The sequence below is a fragment of the Mobula hypostoma genome, chromosome 1 (assembly GCF_963921235.1).
Source record: "Mobula hypostoma chromosome 1, sMobHyp1.1, whole genome shotgun sequence".
NCBI lineage: Eukaryota > Metazoa > Chordata > Chondrichthyes > Myliobatiformes > Myliobatidae > Mobula > Mobula hypostoma.
In genome coordinates, this window is record NC_086097.1 from 19,554,173 (window position 1) to 19,569,311 (window position 15,139).

Below are 15,139 nucleotides of genomic sequence, written 5' to 3' on the forward strand. Positions count from 1 at the left end.
TGTTTCTATGTAGTCATCAATGTAGCTTAGGAAAAGTGCGAGACGGTCACCAGTGTAGGCTTGGAACATAGATTGTTCCACGTAGCCAACAAACAGGCAGGCATAGCTGGGACCCATGCAAGTGCCCATGACTACCCTTATTGTCTGAAGGAAGTGGGAGGAACCAAAGGAGAAATTATTTAGAGTGAGAACCAAGTTCCACTAGACGGAGGAGAGTGGTGGTGGAGGGAAACTGGTTGGATCTGGTGTCCAGAAAGAAACGGAGAGCTTTGAGGCCTTCCTTGTGGGGGATGGGGGTGTATAGGGACTGGACATCCATAGTGAAAATAAGATGAAGGAATCAGGAGTGTGTGAGGTGTCACAGATGTCAGTAGGAAGGGACTGAACCGGGGGGATAAAACAGATCTCCCCCTCCCCCCCCAAATGTCTTAATGAGCTCTTCTTTCAGTTAGTCCTGACGAAGGGTCTCAGCCCGAAATGTCGACTGTACCTCTTCCTAGAGATGCTGCCTGGCCTGCTTCGTTCACCAGCAACTTTGATGGGTGTTGCTGGGATAAAACAGAATCGAGGTTTGCAGATATGAATTCAGTGGGGCAGGAACAAGCTGAAACAGTGGGTCTACCTGGACAAGTGGGTTTGTGGATTTTGGGTAGGGGGTCGAAACGGAAGTACGGGGTGTGGGAACTATGAGGTTGGTGACGGTGGATGGGAGATCCCCAGAGTCAGTAAGTTTGGTGATGGTGTGGGAGACAATGGCCGGGTGTTCCTTAGTGGGGTCCTGTTCGAGGGGCAAGTAAGAGGAGGTGTCTGAGAGTTGTCAGCAAGGTAGAGGTCGGTACATCAGACTTTTACAGCACCTCCCTTATCTGCGGGTTTGATGGTGAGGTTATGAGCAGTGCGGAAGGAGTGGAGAGCCGAGCGTTCGAAAGGAGTGAGCTTGGAATAGGAGAGAGGCATATTAGAATCAAGACAGTTAATATCCCGTTGAAAAGGTCCAGAGCAGGCAGAAGACAAGGGCAGGATGTCCAGGAAGGGAAGGAGGGTTGAAAATGGGAGGAGGGTTCATCGGTACAGGGAGTCCTTGCCAAAGAAATAGAGACGGAAGCAATGGAAGAAGAGCTCAGCGTCGTGGCAGGCGCGGAACTCACTGAGTTGTGGACGCAGGGGGACAAAAGTGAGGCCCTTACTGATGACAGTCAAGTACAGCATATTGCTGCATGCACAAGTACAGTGAGATACAGTTGTAGTGAAAAACTTGCTTGTTGCAGCACCACAGGCATGTAGGTACAGACAACACAGAGAAAAGTACATAAATTGCACAAATTGATGGGCGTATAGTGTTTGCCTTCATTAGTGGGAGATTGAATTCAAGGTAACGTTGCAGCTCTATAAAACCATGGTTGGACCACACTTCTGTTCAGTTAGTCACTTCTGGTCGCCTCGTTGTAGAAAAGGTGTGGGGGGTCTAGAGAAGGTCCAAAGGAGATTTGCACCTCAAACACGATAAATCCTGCAGATGCTGGAGATCCAGAGCACCACACAAAATATGCTGAAGGAACTCAGCAGCTCAGGCAGCATCTGTGGAAATGAACAAACCATCGACATTTCGAGGGAAGACCCTTCTTCAGAATTGTAAAGGAAGGGGGGAAAGACAGCAGAATAAAAAAAGGTGGAGGGAGGAGGATAGCTGGACTCAAAGGTGAAGCCAGGTGGGTAGGAAAGGTAAAAGGCTGGAAAGGAAGGAATCTGATATAGAGGAGAGAGGATTATAGGAGAAAGGGAAGAAGGAGGGGCACCGGGGGGAGGTGATAGGCAGGTGAGAAGATGCAAGAGGACAGAATGGGGAATAGAAGAAAAGATGAGGGGGAAGGGGAAATGTTTCTACCGGTCGGAGAAATCGATATTCATGCCATCGGGTTGGAGGCTACCCAGACGTAATATAAGGTGTTGCTCCTCCACCCTGAGAGTGACCTCATGACACGAGAAGACTGCGGACTGATGTCACAACTGGAATGGGAATTGGAATTAAAATGTTTCACCACTGAGAAGTTTCACTTCTGGCAAATAGAACGGATGGAGCAGTCCCAGAGTTCCTCTACATTGGCATTCCTCTACAATATCCATTTCTCCTTCCAGTAAAAAAATTTCACCTCCTCCTCCCATTCCCCATTCTGGCCTCTTACCTCTTTTCACCTGCCCATCACCTCCTCGGTCTTCTCCTCCGTTCCTTTTACCTGTGGTCCACTCTCCTATCAAATTCCTTCCTCTGTAGCCCTTTACCTCTCCTATCCACCCAACTTCACCCATCACCTTCTAGCAATCCTCCTTCCCTTCCCCCACCTTTTTATTCTGACATCTTCCCCTTCCTTTCCAGTGCTGTAGAAGGGTCTCAGCCTGAAACGTCAACTGCTTGTTCATTTCCATAAATACTGCCTGACCTGTTGAGGTCCCCCAGCATTGTGTGTGTATGTTGTTTTACTAGGATGCTGTCTGGATTAGAGAGCATGTCTTATGAGGGTAGGTTGAGCGAGCAAGGATTGGAAAGAGAGGTGGCTTGACTGGTATACAAAATGATAAGAGCCCTAGATTAAGAGGACAGCCAGAGACATTTTCCCAGGGTAGAAATAGCTAATACCAGGAAGCAGAATTTTAAGGTGATTGGAGAAAAGTATAGTGTGGATGTCAGAGATATAAAAAACAAAGTGGCAGCTGCATGGAATGAACTGCCAAGGGTGGTAGTAAAGACAGATACATTAGAGACAGTTAGGAAACTCTTAGGCACCTGGATGATACAAAAATGGAGGTCTATGCAGGAGGAAAGGGTTAGATTGATCTTAGGGTAGGTTAAAAGGTCAGAAGAACATCATGGGCCAATCAACATTAACTATAAGCACAAAATAACCTGCAGATGCTGGGATCAAAGCAACACTCACAACACGCTGGAGGAACTCAGCAGGTCGGGCAGGATCCGTGGAAACAATGAGTCGACGTTTCGGGCCTTTTGATAGGGCCTCTGCCCCTTCCCTCTTCAGTCCTGACGAAGGGTTCCGGCACGAAACGTCGACTCATCGTTTCCACGGATGCTGCCCGACCTGCTGAGTTCCTCCAGCGTGTTGTGAGTGTTGCAACATTAATTATGTAAGTGAATCTCAAGTTAACATCTATGTAATTTGCAAATGAACTTCCTTTGACTTTGAAGGGATTTCTCAGGAAGGTACCGGGTCTAAAGCCCCTGGGCTCCAGGGAGAGGTTGGCCACACTGGATCTTTATTCCCTGAAGTACAGGAGGATTCACTGTTTCCTCATACTAGATAAAATCATGAGAGTTCCAGATAATGTGGATGGTCAGAGTCTTTTCCTCAGAATTGTGCAGTCCAAAACTAGAGTCAGAGATACATGTCAAGAAGGAAGAGATTTTAAAGAGACCCGAGAGGCAATTTCTTTACGCAAATGGCAAACTGGTTTATTATTGTCAGGTGTACTGAGTTACAGTAAAAAAAACCTGTCTTGCCGACCATCCATATAATCATTATAGTGGTGCATTGAGAAACCGAGTGCAGAATAAAGTGTGGTAGCACTTTGTAGGTAGACAGGTAAACAGGTAGACAGTAAAGTTCAAGGTCACAACATTGTCCATTGTGTAGTCAAGACCCAACATACTAGCCAGTACCTGGAATGAGGAAGTGGTGGAAGTGGGTACAAATGTAACATTTATGAGGGATTTCGATAGATACATGGAGGGGAGGGGCTTGGAGAGTTATGGGCTAAATGCACCCAAATGGTCAAGCAAGGGAAATATTGTGGTCAGTATAGACCAGTAGGGCAGAAGGGCCTGTTCTCATGCTGTGTTATTTTATGACTCCAGTGAGTGGACTCTGCATTGACTTCATACAAAGACCAAAACGGCACAGGTAAGATCTCAAGGTCCTGTGCAACCTCAGGAAAATGTCCTTGACTGCAGGAAGGGCCAATGCCCAGGTATTTAACGCTTGGCTGAGAAGTTTAAGACGCTGGTTTAAAAAAAACACAGAATCAGAGATTATAACAGGGAGATCTGTTGGGCCTTTCCTGCGGGTGTCTAACCCCTTCCCTGGACAGGTTTGGTCAGTGAGTCTGACCGAAACCTGGGCTCATTAACGTTTACAGAACCCTCCGTTCTTTCCTTCCACACGCCCTTCTCTGAGATGCCCTGCATCCTAGCCCAAACACACGTGCAGGCGCACACACTCACTCAGGCACACGTTCCCTTCCTCTGTATCCTCCCCAGCCAAAACACACACTGGGGGCACTGCACCTCTCGTTTTACGTCCTCTCTCGCCGTTTTCAGAGGGTTCCCCAAAACCTTCAAGCCGGATCCTTGCTGTTTCGGGAAAGCACTCCCCACCCCCCCCCCCCGCCCCACCGTCTCCCGCTCGAACGGGAATCTCCAGCCGGCGCCGAGTGGCAAACTGGCCGTTCTATGGATTACATTTGCTTCAAACTGAACAAGCAGCTGAAGATTTAACCCGGAGCAGTGAGAGATCTTTTCATTACACGCGTGGAGAAATTCATCAAGGATTCTTGTTGGATGGGGTCTGCCCGGCAGCCAGGACAGATTTATCGTTCCGGAAACTTAAGAGTTAAAAGACAACATCACAATAAAGTCGACAGGCATGGGAAGATCACCCAAGTCACAGCGCCCGCACCTAATAAAACCCCACCGTTGAACCCAATCTTCACTTGTGACCTGGTTGTAAATCTCCGTGGAGAAATTGACAGTGAAATTTGTATTGAAAGTTTTTTAAAGTTAAAGTAGTCTGTTCAGTATCCTTTAAAAAAAACTCACGGGACAGAGAGTCTGAGTTCCCAGCCAGTGCTGGAATCTCATTGGTTAATAATATTTGGATGGGTTAATTGCATTTAACTAAAACCGGACGGTCAAATTCTCCGCAAGTAAGCAAACTGCGATCAATGCCATTAGGGTCATCCGTTCCCACAAGTTATAAACATTCCAGACGCATTTTGCCTTCGGGATTCCACCAAACAAGGCAACCGTACCTAATGTTTTAGTACAAGCCGAATGTAAGGGGAGAGTTTCCCAAAACACCCCCACGCTACCTCTTTGTTTAACAACAATGTTTGAACGCCACAGGCGCTGTCCCACCACCAGCTCTTGGGATGTTTGTTTCCCTTGAGTTCGGTCCTTTAGAAAGTAATTACACTCACCTCAAATTAAATCAGCTCCCACATAGAGTTAACGCGGGTGGCGAGGGTGTAGGTCTGCGTTTCCCCTTCGCTGGGTCTCTTGCCGTTGTGCCGTGGTTCAGACCAGTACCAATTTAAGACTTGAGCGGAGATTCCCAATTCTGGAGCCTTCCAATCTAATGAGAGAATGAGAGGCGAATCAGAGCCGTGTCAGACCCCGCCCCCACAAGGAAATGGTCAGTCTGAGAGCCCCCCCCCCTCCACACACACACACACGCACACACACATACACTTCAGGATGAAAGGGCTCCGCAGTCTGATGTTAGGTCAATTCCAATGGTAGGTGATAATAAGGGTGACATCAGTCAGGGCCAAGTGATGTGTGGTGCTTCTCCGCAGAATTTCTCCAATTTCTCCTCACCCGTGGAAGGGCGGAATCTCAAGGAACTTTTGTCATGTTGATGTAAAGTCCGTCTTGTAAGGAGGAGGTGCAAGTGTTGTGCAGGATGAATGGTCTGCCTACCTTGAACAGCAACATACGATATTTTTGTCAGACCATACTGTGGGGTTCTTTTGCTACTGCGGGGTTGGGTGAGGAAGCCCTCAACTGTTGTTGTAGTACAGTATACCACCCCAAGGAGAGACACGAGAGGGCCGCAGTGTAGGGATGTAATGGAACAGTACTGGAAGTATTGACTATGAATGTACGAGTGAAAATGCATTGCATGGTTTAATCTTGTCATTATTTTTTATTATGAATAAAGTTTATTTTGATAAAAATAAAAATGTGTGTTCTTGCAAATATGAAAAATATATGTATAGCTTTGGAAAAAAGAAATTGAAGAAATCATTTTTTTTTCCTTTTTAAATTACTAACTATATAACATTTTTCTAAGTTTTTACATTATTGCAGCTTTAGGAAACTTAAACATGCATTGACTGAGTTTGAAGATATTCTGGAATTTCACGGAATGTCGTGCAGGCCCTTCAGCCCAACTAGTCCCTGCTAGTCCTGCATCTTCAAAGTTCAAAGTGCATACATGTCACCACATACAATACTGAGATCCATTTTTCTGCAGGCATACCCTGCAAATCTCTGCTCCTAATTATCCATTCTCTAACAATATTGACCCTTGCTTATCCAAGAAAAAGTTGTGAATTCAAATCCCACACTAAGGGTTTCAGCACTCACTGTGGTGATGGTGATCTGAAGATGTTTTGCTCTGTGACTGTGTTAACAATATAGGGCATTCTTTGCAAAGACACTCCTTCAGTGACCAAGAGGACATGGCCACAATCATCATGAGGAAACGTTGGAGAGGGATTGGGCACGTGATGAGAGGAGAGGCCAACTCCATCATCTAGACAGCACTTCATGGGACTCCTGAAGGGCGGAGGAAATGTGAGAGACCAAAGACGACTTGGCACCGTACCACAGAGGCCGAAATGAACCACACCTGGGACATGATGGAGAAGATGGCCAAGGACTGACAGAGATGGAGGACCTTCATTTCTGCCCTAAGTAGACAGTAACTTTGCAAAGACAGAAAATACCGAAGTTAGAAGATAGCGCACAGTACCAGCCATTCAGCCTACAATGTTGTGCCAACCTTCAGCCTTCTCAAAGATCACTTGTACCGTTCCCTCCTACATAGCTCTCCATTGTTTTTTAATCATCTAACTAAATTTCTCTTCAGTATCCCTAATGTATCTGACTCCATCGCCATCCTTGGCAACACGTTCCATGCACCCACCATACCCTGTGTAAAATACCCACCTCTGACATCCCCCCTGTGTTTTCCTTCAATCACCTTAAATTTATGCCCCCTTCATATTAGCCATGGGAAAAAGTCACTGGCTGTCCACTCGATCTATGCCTTTTGTCATCACATATAGCATGACAGGACTGGAGAGTTAAAGTGGATGTATATGGGTGAGGTAGGGAGAGAGGTGGAAATACAGGTCAATGGATCTGTAAAGAGAGTGGGTCATAGTTTGAGTATAATCTAATTATCAGTTCTTGGGCCAGCAGGTACAATCACTAAAAAGCAGCCAATTCCCAGGCGCTCTGGGCGACTTTCAACACCCAGCGTCAATAAAAACAATTATTATTACATTATCACCTCTCATGTTTCCAGTCAGAGAGTCATAGAGCACTACAGAACAGAAATAGGCCCTTCAGTCCATCTAGTCCATGCCAAACTAGTCCCATCGACCTGCTCCGGGGCCATAGCCCCTCCATACCCCTCCCATCCATGTACCTATCCAAATTTCTCTTAAATATTGAAATCAAACCCATATTCACCACTTCGTTTTTTTTTGGGAGCCATTTTAATTCTGTATGATAGTCGAAACTTCAGGTAAACAACATTCAAAATTGACGTTGTTGATGGAAAAGTTGGTAAAATGTACATTCTTTTCTATAGGAATGTTAAGATTTTTGCTTTCACATTACAAATTACTCTCAACTCCAGCGTGGCATTGGCAACATATAGGAGGGAGATTAAAAGTCTGGTTGAATGGTGAAGCAACAACAACCTTTCAATCAAAATCAGCAAAACCAGAGCACACTGAAAACAGAATACTGCAGTGCTACATTTATTCTATCCTGACTTATGGAAGTGAATACTGGACCATTTCTCCAGCAATGGAAAAGAGACTAGAAGTAGCTGAATTATGGTTCTACAGGAGAACGTTAAAAATATCATGGACCACGCACACATCAAATGAAGAAGTTCTCAGAAGAGCCCAAGCAGTTCGATCACTCATACCAACAATAAGAGAAAGACAACTCAGATTCCTGGGACACATCATGCGGAAAGATGAACTAGAAAAACTCATACTCTCTGGAAAGATTGAGGGGAGAAAACCTAGAGGAAGACCTCGGCTTATGCACATCAAAAGCATAGCCAGGTGGCTGCACATCAAGGAAATGGAAGTCATCCAAAAAACGAAAGATAGATCTATATGGAAAACCATGGTCACCAAAGTCCGCATCGGATATGGTACCTGGACAGACGGACAGACAGGAGGAAGAAGATGGAGGTCCATGAGCCAGTGCTCATTAGGGGATGAGAGGTGAAGAGAGTCAGTAACTTTAAATTCCTTGGTGTTATCATATCAGAGGATCTGTTTTGGGACCAGCACATAGGTACCATCACAAAGAAGGCAGGGTAGCACCTCTCTATAAGGGTTTGCACAGATTTGTCACTTTGTCAAACGTCAAGAGATCTGAATCAGGTTTTATGTCACTGTTATACTACATGGTGAAATTTGTGCACAATAGAGAGTATCCTGACTGGGGCTTCCCTGCAGGGTTCAGTTTAGGGGGGTGGTGGAGGGAATGGGAAGGGAATAACATAAAAAAATGGATCATTCAGTGAAATTTTTCGCTTACTGTGAGTAAGCCTACAAAAAGTGTTAGGTCCATCACAGGCAAAGTCCCCCCCAGCACTGAGCACGTCTACATGGAGTGCTGTCACAGGAAAGCAGCATCCAGCATCAAGGACAGCCACCTTTCAGGCCATGCTCCCACCTCGCTGCTGCCTTGAGGAGGTGGTGGTGAGCCACTCATTGCCCATGTCCTGTGACAGTGGATGGACAGTCCGAGGCAGAATACGCCGTACATTTTATAGTCTTCTTTCAAAGTTCAAAGTAGATATCAAAGAACGTGTACACCACTTTGCAGAAGTCTCAGTCCCAGTACTGTATGGGTCAACATGGAGCAAAGAGTGAGTTTGTAAATCTGGCAGGACAAAGGATGTTGGGACTGGCAAGGGTGGAGCACCGTGGGAGGGGTGTGGGACAGGTGGCAGAGAAGGAGCGCCAGGGTGGGCTGGCGCAGGTGTAGACACACCCAGCCCTGCAACACCAGGCAAGGTCATTTGATTCCAAACAATTGGTTTATTGATCATTACAGAATCTCTCTCTGGAGCATCCCACTCCCTCCCCTCTCCCAACCATGATTCCCCTCTCCCTGCCCGCTTCCCACTCTCAATGCATGTCAGAATCCTGGGACTTTTGCACAGTACTGAATATCACTGGAGAAGCTGCACCAGTGTGGACTTTGTGCCCCTCTCCATATCCTCCTTGGAGGGCTGTTGATTCGCTTGATGGGCTTAGCCCTCGTTTGATCAGTTTCGGTCTGGATGTCATTGATCAGTGCAATTTCAGTATAGTATTGATTGGTTCGATTTCGGTACCAGATTGATTATCTATTTATAACTTAGCGTCACTAAATGTCATTATATTCCGTCTGGGTAGCCTCCAACCTGATGGCATGAACATTGACTTCTCTAACTTCCGCTAATGCCCCACCTCCCCCTCGTACCCCATCGGTTATTTATTTATATACACACATTATTTCTCTCTCTCTCCTTTTTCTCCCTCTGTCCCTCTGACTATACCCCTTGCCCATCCTCTGGGTTTTCCCCCCATCCCCCTTTTCCTTCTCCCTGGGCCTCCTGTCCCATGATCCTCTCGTATCCCTTTTGCCAATCACCTGTCCAGCTCTTGGCTCCATCCCTCCCCCTCCTGTCTTCTCCTATCATTTTGGATCTCCCCCTCCCCCTCCCACTTTCAAATCTCTTACTAGCTCTTCCTTCAGTTAGTCCTGACGAAGGGTCTCGGCCTGAAACGTCCACTGTACCTCTTCCTAGAGATGCTGCCTGGCCTGCTGTGTTCACCAGCAACTTTGATGTGTGTTGTCACTAAATGTCGTACTATTTATTACAAATTACTATACACTATATGCACATTGCGTATTTAGACGGAGACGTAATGTAAAGGTTTTTATTCCTCGTGTGTGTGAAAGATGTAAGAAATAAAGTCAATTCAATTCAATTCTTCCTCTGTCTTCCCACTGATTTGATCACAGATTATTTTCTCCAACTGTCTTGTTGGACTGCTGACTTAGTTACACATTCACCCTTAAGTTTGTGGTTTCCTTTGCAAGTTTGCTAAGATTCCTTTCCAGCTCCATTGGTTACATAGAACATAGAACATAGAATAGGCCCTTCAGCCCTTCACATTACAGGCCCTTCAGCCTACAAAGTTGTGCCGACCCTGAAACCCTGCCTCCCATATAACCCCCCACCTTAGATTCCTCCATATACCTGTCTAGTAGTCTCTTAAACTTCACGAGTGTATCTGCTTCCACACTGACTCAGGCAGTGCATTCCACGCACCAACCACTCTCTGAGTAAAAAACCTTCCTCTAATATCCCCCTTGAACTTCCCACCCCTTACCTTAAAACCATGCCCTCTTGTATTGAGCAGTGGTGCCCTGGGGAAGAGGCGCTGGCTATCCACTCTATCTATCCCTCTTATTATCTTGTACACCTCTATCATGTCTCTTGTCATCCTCCTTCTCTCCAAAGAGTAAAGCCCTAGCTCCCTTAATCTCTGATCATAATGCATACTCTCTAAAACAGGCAGCATCCTGGTAAATCTCCTCTGTACCCTTTTCAATGCTTCCACATCCTTCCTATAGTGAGGTGACCAGAACTGGACACAGTACTCCAAGTGTGGCCTAACCAGAGTTTTATAGAGCTGCATCATTACATCGCGACTCTTAAACTCTATCCCTCGACTTATGAAAGCTAACACCCCATAAGCTTTCTTAACTACCCTATCTACCTGTGAGGCAACTTTCAGGGATCGCCTCACATTTCTCCGGGTTGAACTCCATCTGACACTTCTCAGCCCACTTCTGAATCCTATCAATGTCTCTCTGCAATCTTCAATAATCCTCTACACTGTCTACAACACCACCAACCATTGCGTCATCTGCAAACTTGCCAACCCGCCCTTCTACCCCCACATCCAGGTCGTTAATAAAAATCACGAAAAGTAGAGGTCCCAGAACAGATCCTTGTGGGACACCACTAGTCACAATCCTCCAATCTGAATGTACTCCCTCCACCACGACCCTCTGCCTTCTGCAGGCAAGCCAATTCTGAATCCACCTGGCCAAACTTCCCTGGATTCCATGCCTTCTGACTTTCTGAATAAGACTACCATGTGGAACCTTGTCAAATGCCTTACTAAAATCCATATAGATCACATCCACTGCACTACCATCATCTATATGCCTGGTCACCTCCTCAAAGAACTCTATCAGGCTTGTTAGACATGACCTGCCCTTCACAAAGCCATGCTGACTGTCCCTGATCAGACCATGATTCTCTAAATGCCTATAGACCCTATCTCTAAGTATCTTTTCCAAAAGCTTTCCCACCACAGACGTAAGGCTCACTGGTCTATAATTACCCGGACTATCCCTACTACCTTTTTTGAACAAGGGAACAACATTCGCCTCCCTCCAATCCTCGGGTACCATTCCCGTGGACAAGGAGGACATAAAGATCCTAGCCAGATGCTCAGCAATCTCGTCCCTCGCCTCATGGAGCAGCCTGGGGAATATTCCGTCAGGCCCCGGGGACTTATCCATCCTAATGTATTTTAACAACTCCCACACCTCCTCTCCCTTAATATCAACATGCTCCAGAATATCAACCTCATGTTGGACCCATGGTGCTCAAATTATGTCCCTGCAGATCCGGAACTGGGCACCACCCCGCTATTCATGAATCCACCTTCTGAAAGCTCTGGGCTACACACTTATTTTAAACTTCTGCTGTCCTTCTGGTGAAGGTAACCCTCCATCCCGTGAGTTCCCATTGCATACATACATTTCAAAGTGAGTCATACATCCCTCCAAATGAGAACCACTGCCTGTCTACCCATTCAGGAGGCCACCGACTGCCAATACAATCTCCAAATAAACAGACACTACCCATATGTAATCACAGGTGAGCAAACCCCATCTATATATATGCCCAAGAAAAGATCTGTTACCCATATAGACCTCTGCTGTCAGGGCTTTGACTCAGCAGCTACATGCTCCATTTAGTCCATGACAGTCCTCAATGGCTGCAAGGTAATGTTGCAGCTCTATAAAACACTGAATGGGCCACACTTGGAATATTGTGTTCAGTTCTGGTCACCTCGTTACAGGAAGAATTAAAGAGCATGTCTTATGAGTACAGGTTGAGCGAGCTAGGGCTTTTCTCTTTGGAGCGAAGGAGGATTAGAGGAGCCTTGATAGAGGTGTGTAAGATGAAAAGAGGCACAGATAGAGTGGACAGCCAGAGACTTTTATCACAAGGTGTAAATGGTTACTAGCCAGTTGGCAGTGTCATGGCATCTGCACCAGACTTCGAGTTCGAATCCAGCTGACTCCCTGCACGCTTTCCATCTGTGCTGGGTTGAGCGCCAAGCTAGCAACTTGGTCTCATAAAAAAAACAGACAAATGCTAAAGAAATGACAAAGACGCTGCCTGATGCACCACAAGGCGCAAAAAGAAACAAAAACAAACGACTAATACAAGGAGGCATTAAATTAAATTAATTAATTAATTAAATTAAATTAAAGTGATTGGAAAGAATAGGGATGATGGACTTCTGTGCAAAGAGTGGTGAGTGCATGGAACACACTGCCAGGGGTGGTGGTAGAGGCAGATACATCAGGGACATTTAAGAAACTATTAGGTAGGTAAATGGATGAAAGAAAAACAGAGAGCTATGTGAGAGAGAAGGGTTCACAATCAGAATCAGAATCAGGTTTATTATAACCGGCATGTGACAGAAAATTTGTTAACTTAGCAGTTCAATTCAATACATAATCTAGCAGAGAGAAAAAAATATATAAAATAAAACATAATAAATAAACAAGTAAATCAATTACATATATTCAATAGATTATTTTTAAAAATGTGCAAAAGCAGAAATGTCCAAAGCTCCAAAGTCCATTTAGGTATGAGATGGCAGAGGGGAAGAAGCTGTTCCTGAATCGCTGAGTGTGTGCCTTCAGGCTTCTGTATCTCCTACCTGATGGTAACAGTGAGAAAAGGGCATGCCCTGGGTGCTGGAGGTCCTTAATAATGGACGCTGCCTTTCTGAGACACCACTCCCTAAAGATATCCTGGGTATTTAGTAGGCTAGCGCCCAAGATGGAGCTGACTAGATTTACAACCTTCTGTAGCTTCTTTCGGTCCTGTGCAGTAGCCCCTCCATACCAGACAGTGATGCAGCCTGTCAGAATGCTCTCCACAGTACAACTATAGAAGTTTTTGAGTGTATTTGTTGACATGCCAAATCGCTTCAAACTCCTAATAAAGTATAGCTGCTGTCTTGCCTTCTTTATGACTACATCAACATGTTGGGACCAGGTTAGATCCTCAGAGATCTTGACAACCAGGAACTTGAAGCCGCTCACTCTCTCCACTTCTGATCCCTCTGTGAGGATTGGTATGTGTTCCTTCGTCTTACCCTTCCTGAAGTCCACTATCAGCTCTTTCGTCTTACTGATGTTGAGTGCCAGGTTGTTGCTGCGGAACCATTCCATTCGTTGGCATATCTCACTCCTGTACGCCCTCTCGTTCGTTACCACCTGAGATTCTACCAACAATGGTTGTATTGTCAGCAAATTTAGATTAATCTTAAAGTAAGCTAAAAATTCAGCACAACATCATGGGTCAAAGGGCCTCTACACTGCCGTACTGTTCTATGTTCTATCTTCACTTGCCCTATTTCTTACCGTAGCCCCACAAGTTAATTTGCCACAATGCCAATTCAATATGGCACCATTGCCAAATGAACTCCAACTGTCTGCCTCCATCGCCAGATGAACATTTACCAGTAAATAATACATAAACAGACAGGTCATACAAGTAGGAAAAAAATGTGTGTCCCTCACTTCCAGACAAGTAGAGAATCTGAGGCAGAATGTGCATTTTATACTCTAACGTTCTTTATTCATTTCTTAATACTTAAGTATTTACACTAATAATGCTTAAAACTATTAAATCAATCGATAAAACAAGTTAAAAACAAAACACACAGAAGTTTTTTGAGCTACTGGTAAATGCCTCCCTCCTTCACCGTTCCCCATTCCTGATTCTCTCTCTCGACTATCTCCATATCTACTCATCATCTCCTTTCCTTTCTTCCATGTACTTCTACCCTCTCCTGTCAGGTTCCCTCATCCTCCAGCCCCTTTATCTCTTTCACCCAGCTCTTTCCTTCACCCACTCCCCCCTCCCAGTTTCACCAATCATCTGCCGCCTTGTGCTTCTTCCTCCCCTTCTTGCTCTGACTGCTCATCTCCTTTCCCAGTCCTGATGAAATGTCTCAGCCCAAGACCTTGACTGTTGATTCATTTCCATGGATGCTGCCTGAGCTGTTGAGTTCCTCCAGCATTCTGTGCTCTTTGCCCTGGATTTCCAGCATCTGCAGATCTTCTCGTGTTTGTGGAATAAAACAAGTTGGTTTGGATAGTGAGATGGCTGGCTAAATATGTAAATAATGTTGAACTATCCAGTCCCAATCTTCTTGTCCCAGACATAGGGGTTTCCTCTTGATGTTTGAACTCTCTCATGTCCCGGACATGGAGGGTACTCTCTTTACGACTGGTTCATCTCTGTGTAGATGTCACACCAGTGTCGGCTTCTAGTCCCCACCCCCCACCTCCTGGACTTATATCCTCCTTGGATAGTTATTTATTCACTTGATGAGTTTACCCTTTGCTTGATATTTCAGTCTGGACATCACTAATCAGTGCAGTTTCAGTGCTGGATTGATTATCTGTTTGCAACTTATCAGCAATAAGTGTCTTCATCTGTCTGTCCACTGATGCGATCACTGACTGTTCCTCCGACTGTCCTGTCAGACCATTGGCTTAATCACATACTGTTCCCAAACACTTCCCTTCACAAAATGTTTTGTGTCATTGTCCCATTTACTATGTTGCCTTCCCAGCCCAATTGGGTTTAGCTCTGAGGCTCAACTCACACCTGATTGGGTGCAGAATGGGGCACTGCCCCTCCATTCACAAATCTATAATCTGGAAGTACCAGGCTACATCCCCACCATACACTTCCTGTCAACTCTTTGA